The following is a 6,843-nucleotide window of genomic DNA, read 5'->3' as shown; positions in this document are numbered from 1 at the left end:
ACAACACGAAGGGGCACTGACACCCCCGTGCATCGTCCGGAAAAGACCGCAGGTTACTCATACAGCTCAACAAGTGCCTGTCACCCAGTGAACAACTCGAGAGGCAAGCGGAGGTCCATTCCTGCACACAAGAAAAGGCCTGACTCACCTCTCCCAACTATGCAGGGGGCTGCGATCGGAATCAGAAATGGAGAGGAACCCTGAGGTTCCTGCCTCCCCTCGAGATGAGGCCCCCTTCCATTTCACCAAACCCAGTGGAGTCCCGAGAGGTCTTTCCCAACTCCACAGTATCCCTGACTTCTCAGAGGCACCCGGAGAATCTCCCTGAGGTCACCGGCACAAGTCGAGGGAACCCAGGTATTCTTGCCAAGACCCGAGAGAGATCTTGAGAGTCCTTCAACGCGTCTAGAGGCCTGATTCCCCTACCATGACTCGAGAGCAATGACGCACTCCCCCTCGCCACACGCATCGAGAACTAACTTCCCTGGCGCCACACAAGAGGCTCCCTGAGCTCCCCGTCGTACCTCCTGAGAAACCAACACAGGCGCTGCAGCTCGGTAAAACCACCGAGACCCGCCCCCCCCCCCGTCATCGTGAGATGAGGGCCTTCTTTTCCTGCATGTCCTGGAGTGCAATCCCGAGTCCTCTCTCCAAACTCCAGAGGAGGCTTGACTCCCTTTAGTCCACTCAGTGGGCTCCAAGAAATACCCGTCGCGACTCGAGAAGAGAGAGAAGTCCTTTGTTTCCCCTCGAGAGGACGCCTGACTCCTGGGTGAGTCTAGAATGCAACCCCAAGATCCCAGTCATCCCTTGAGAGGAATATTAGGTCCTAGACACAAGCCTGGATGAGGTTTCTTTTGCCCTGCAGTGACTCGAGCGCAACCCCCAGCTCTCCCTCGCAACTCGAATGGAAGATTGGGCTTCCCTGGGACAACACAAGAGGAAGCCAGAAATCCCCTTCGTAACTCGAGAATCCTGCCACAACTCGAGAAAAACCACGTGTTTCCAACGTCATCCCAAGATGAGGCCCTTGCTGCTATGGCGTCTCAAGAAAAGAACCACGTTCCATCTTGAAGTGCGAAACGGTACTTTGCACCCTTGATGCGACACCAAATGTTCCCGGACACGCCGGTCTCACTCGACAGGAACACCGAGGTTCCCGCACCACTTCATCTGAGCACCTTCTCCCCTCCTGTTCGAGACAGGAGGGTCTATTCCCCTGCTTTGTTTGGAAGGGGTTCCCCACATTCCCGGCGCACCTCAGGATGAGGCCAGTCTCACGAGGAAATTCGAGACGTAGCGTCGTGGGTGGTGTCACATGCCGAAATACCCCGATTTCCCGGCCCACTCTTGAGAAGAACCCGATGCCCAGACACCTCTTCGAAGGCAACCCTGTGGACGAAGGCACAAAACGAAGGGTCACTGACACTCCCGTGCATCATTCGGTAAAAGCCGCAGGTTCCACACACAGCTCGACAACAGGCCTGTCATCCCATGAACAACTCGAGAGGCAAGCAGAGTTCCATTCCTCCACTCAAGACGAGGCCTGACTCTCCAGTCCCAACTCTGAAGGGACCCTGCGATCGGAGTCCGAAATGGAGAGGAACCCTGAGGTTCCTGACTCCACTCGAGATGAGGCCCTCTTCCATTACACCAAAAACAGTGGAGGCCCGAGAGGCCCCTCCCAAATCCACAGTATCGCGACGTCTCAGAGGCACCCTTAGAAGCTCCCTGAGGTCACTGGCACAAGTCGAGGGAACACAGGGTTTCCTGACGCAACCCGAGAAAGACCTCGAAAATCCTCCTTCAACGCATCTTGAATCCCGATTCCCCTACCATGACTCGAGAGCAATGACGCGTTCCCCCTCGCCACTCGCATGGAGACTTGACTTCCCTGGCGCCACACGAGAGGCTCCCTGAGCTCCCCGTCATACCTCGTGAGAAATCCCACACTGGCTCCCCAGCTCGAGAAAACCCACGAGACGCCTCCGTCATCACGAGATGAAGGCCTTCTTTTCCTGCATGGCCTGGAGAGCAATCTCGAGGCCTCTCTTCAAACTCCACAGGAGGCCTGACTCCCTTTAGGCCACTCTGTGGGCTCCAAGAGATACCCGTTGGGACTCTAGAGGAGAGCGGAATTCTTTGCTTCCCCTATATACCAGGCCTGACTCCTCAGGTGAGTCTGGAATGCAACCCCGAGATCCCTGTCGCCCCTGGAGAGGAACATTAGGTCCTAGACACAAGCATAGATGAGGTCTCATTTGCCCTGAAGTGACTCGAGAGCAATCCCCTGCTCTCCCTCGCACCTCGAATGGAAGAATGGACTTCCCTGGGACAACACAAGAGGAAACCTGAATTCCCCGTCTTAATTCGAAAATCCCGCTGCAACTCGAGGAAAACCACGTGGTTCCCCCGTCATCGCAAGATGAGGCCCTTGCCAGCTACAGCGTCTCAGTAGAAGCCCTACGTTCCATCTTGAAGTTTAAAACGATAATTGGCAACCTTGATGTTAGCACAAAAGTTCCCCGACACCCTGGTCTCACTCGAGGGGAACACCAAGGTTCGGCGCACCGCTTGTTCTGAGCCCCTTATCCCCTCCTGATCGCGACGGGAGGGTCGATTACCCTGCTTTGTCTGGAAGGGGTTCCGGACCTTCCCGGCGCACCTCAGGATGAGGCCGGTCTCACGAGGAAATTCGAGACGTAGCCTTGTGGTTGGTGCCACACGCCGAAAGACCCCGATTTCCCTGTCTGCTCTTGATAAGAACCCAATGCTAGGACACCTCTTCGAAGGCAATCCTGTGGACGAAGGCACAAAACGAAGGGGTCTGACACCCTCCTGCATCGTTGGAAAAGCCCGCAAGTTCCACATACAGATCGACAAATGGCCTGTCACCCCGTGAACAACTCGAGAGGCAAGAGGAGTTAAATTCCTCCACACAAGACGAGGCCTGACTCTCCTGTCCCAACTCTGCATGGACACTGAGATCCGATTCAGAAATGGAGAGGAACCATGAGGTTCCTGCCTCAACTCGAGATAAGGCCCTCTTCTACTGCACCAAACCCAGTGGAGTTCGGAGCGGCCCCTCCCAACTGCACAGTATCCCTGACTTCTCAGAGGCACCCTGAAAAGCTCCCTGAGGTCACAGGCATAAGTCGACGGAACCCAGGGTTTCCTGCCGTAACCTGAGAAAAACCTCGAGAGTCCTTCTTCACGCGTCTTGAGGCCCGATTCCCCTACCATGACTGGAGAAAAATGACGCGCTCCCCCTCGCCACGCGCATGAAGATCTGACTTCCCCGGCACCACATGAGAGGCTCCCTGAGCTCCCCATCGTACCTCGTGAGAAACCCCACACTGGCGCCGCAGCTCGAGAAAACCCACGAGACGCCCCTGTCATGGTGAAATGAGGGCCTTCTTTCCTGCATGACCTGAAGAGCAATCCCGAATCCTCTCTCCAAACTCCAAAGGAGGCTTGACTCCCTTTAGGTCACTCAGTGGGCTCCAAGAGATACCCGTCGATACTCAGGAGGAGAGCGGTGTCCTTTGCTTCCCCTCGAGATGAGGCCTGACTACGAGGGTGAGTCTGGAATGCAACCCTGGATCCCTGTCGCCCCTGGAGAGGAACCTTAGGTCCTGGACAAAAGCCTAGATGAGGTCTCTTTGGCCCTGCAGTGCTTCAAGCGCAACCCCTAGCTGTCCCTTGCAACTCGAATGGAAGATTGGCCTTTCTGAGCCAACACAAGAGGAAGCCTGAATTTCCAGTTGTAATTTGAGAAACCCGCCGCAACTCGAGAAAAATCACGTGGTTCCCCGTATTGCAAGATGAGGCCCTTGCCCCCTACAGCGTCTCAAGAGAAGTCTCACATTCCGTCTTGAAGTGCAAAACAGTACTTGGCACCCTTGATGCGACCCCAAAAGTTCCCCTATATACCGATCTCACTAGAGGGGACACTGAAGTTTCCGGCACCACTTCATCTGAGGCCTTTCTCCTCTCCTGATCGCGATAGGAGGGTCGATTCCACTGCTTTGTCTCGAAGGGATTCCCGACCTTCCCGGCACACCTCAGGATGAGGCCGGTCTCACGAGGAAATTCGAGAGGTAGCCTCGAGGGCCATACTACATGCCGAAAGACCCCGATTCCATGGTCCACTTTTGATCAAAACCAGACTCCTGGACACCTCTTCGAAGGCAAGCCTGTGGATGAAGGCACAACACGTAGGGGCACTGACACCCCGTGCATCTTCCGGAAAAACCCGCAGGTTCCTCACACAGCTCCACAAGTGGTCTGTCACCTCGTGAACAACTCGAGAAGCAAGCGGAGTTCCATTCCTCCACACAAGACGATGCCTGACTCTCCTGTCACAACTCTAGGGACCTAGCGCACCGAGTCAGAAATGGAGAGGAAGCCTGAGGTTCCTGCCTCCACTCAAGATGAGGCCCTTTTCCATTGCCACAAAACCAGTGGAGTCCCGAGAGGCCCGTCCCAAATCCACAGTATGCCTGACTTCTCAGAGGCACCCTGAGAAGCTCCCTAAGGTCACCGGCAGAAGTCGACGGAACCCAGGGTTTCCTGCCGCAACCCGAGAAAGACCTTGAGAGTCCTGCTTTAACGTGTCTTGAGGCCCGATTCCCATATCATATCTCGAGAGCAATGACGCGCTCCCCCTTGCCATGCGCATGGAGACCTGAATTCCCTGGTGCCACACGAAAGGCTCCCTGAGCTTCCCGTCGCACCTCGTCAGAAACCGCACACTGGCACCGCAGCTCGAGAAAACCAACAAGACGCCCCTGTCATCGCGAGATGAGGGTCTTCTTTTCCTGCATGGCCTGGAGAGCAATCCTGAGTCCTCTCTCCAAACTCCACAGGGGGCTTGACTCCCTTTAGGCCACTCAGTGGGCTCCAAGAGACACCTGTGGTGACTCAAGAGGAGAGCGGGGTCCTTTGCTTCCCCTCGAGTCGAGCTCTGACTCCCAGGATGCGTCTGGAATGCAACCCCGAGATCGCTGTCGGCCCTGGAGAGGAATATTAGGTCCTGGACACAAGCCTAGATGAGGTCTCTTTTGCCCTGCAGTGACTCAAGAGCAAACCCCAGCTCTTCCTCGAAACTCGAATGGAAGATTGGACTTCCCTGGGCCAACACAAGAGGAAGCCTGAATTCCCCGTCGTAACTCGAGAATCCCTCCGCACCTTGAGAAAAACCACGTGATTCCCCCGTCATCCCAAGATGAGGCCCTTGCCCTCTACAGCGTGTCAAGAGAAGCCCCAAGTCCGTATTGAAGTGCAAAACGGTACTTGGCACCCTTGAAGCGACCCCAAAAGTTTCCCGACACACCGGTCCCACTCGAGGGGATCACCGAGTTTCCCGGCACGACTTCAACTGAGCCCTTTCACTCCTCCTGATCGCGACAAGATGGTCGCTTCCCCTGCTTTGTCTGGAAGGGGTTCCCGATCTTCATGGCGCACCTCAGGATGACACCAGTCTAACGAAGAAATTCGAGACGTAGCCTCATAGATGGTGCCACGTTCTGAAAGACCCCGATTTCATGCTCTGCTGTTGATAAGAACCCGATGTCCGGACACCTCTTTGAAGGCAACCCTGTGGATGAAGGCACAACACGAAGGGGCACTGACCCCCTCATGCATCTTACGGAAAAAACTGAAGGTTCCACTCACAGCTCGACAAATGGTCTGTTATCCTGTGAACAACTCGAGAGGCAAGTGGAGTTCCATTCCTCCACACAAGACGAGGCCTGACTCTCCTGTCCCAACTCTTCAGGGACCCTGTGGTCGGAGTTTTAAATGGAGAGGAACCCTTAGGTTCCTGCCTCAACTCGAGATGAGAACCTTTGTCATTGCACCAAACCCAGTGGAGTTCCGAGAGCACCTCCCAAGTCCACAGTATGCCTGACTTCTCAGAGGCACCCTGAGAAGCTCCCTGAGGTCACCGGTACAAGTCGAGGGAACCCAGGGTTTCCTGCCGCAACCTGAGAAAGACCTCGAGACTCCTTCTTCAACGCGTCTTGAGTCCCGATTTCCCTACCATGACTCGAGAGCATTTATGGGGTCCTCCTCATCACACGCATAGACACCTGACTTTCCTGGCGCCACACAAGAGGCTCCCTGAGCTCCCCGTCATACCTCGTGAGAAAACTCATACTTGCGCTCCAATTCGAGAAAACCCACAAGACGCCCCCGTCATTGCGAGCTGAGGGCCTTCTTTCCTGTATGGCCTGGAGAGCAATCCCGAGTCCTCTCTCCAACTCCACAGGAGGCTTGACTCCCTGGAGGCCACTCAGTGGGATCCAAGAGATACCTATCGCGACCCAGGAGGATATCAGAATCCTTTGCTTCCCCTCGAGCCGAGGCCTGACTCACTGGGTGAGTCTGGAATGCGTCCCCATGATCCCTATCGCCCCTGGAGAGGAACATTAGGTCCTGGACACAAGCCTAGATGAGGTCTATTTTGAACTGCCGTGACTCGAGGGCAATTCCCACCCAGCTCTCCCTGGCAACTCGAATGGAAGAATGGACTTCCCTGGGCCAACAGAAGAGGAAGCCTGAATTCCCCGTCGTAAGTCAACAATCCCATCGCAACTCGAAAAAAACCACGTGGTTTCCCCTTCATCACAAGATGAGGCCCTTGCCCGCCACAGCGTCTCAAGAGAAGTCCCACGTTTCATCTTGAAGTTTGAAACAGTATTTGGCAAGCTTCGTGAGACCCCAAAAGTTCCCTGACATACCGGTCTCACTCAAGGGGAACACCGAGGTTCCCGGCACCACTTCATCTGAGCCCCTTCTCCCCTCCTGATCGCGACAGTAGGGTCGATTAACCTGCTTTGT

Source organism: Bubalus kerabau, unplaced genomic scaffold (assembly GCF_029407905.1).
Source record: "Bubalus kerabau isolate K-KA32 ecotype Philippines breed swamp buffalo unplaced genomic scaffold, PCC_UOA_SB_1v2 scaffold_41, whole genome shotgun sequence".
In the NCBI taxonomy this organism is placed as follows: Eukaryota; Metazoa; Chordata; class Mammalia; order Artiodactyla; family Bovidae; genus Bubalus; species Bubalus kerabau.
This window is presented reverse-complemented; position numbering follows the sequence as displayed.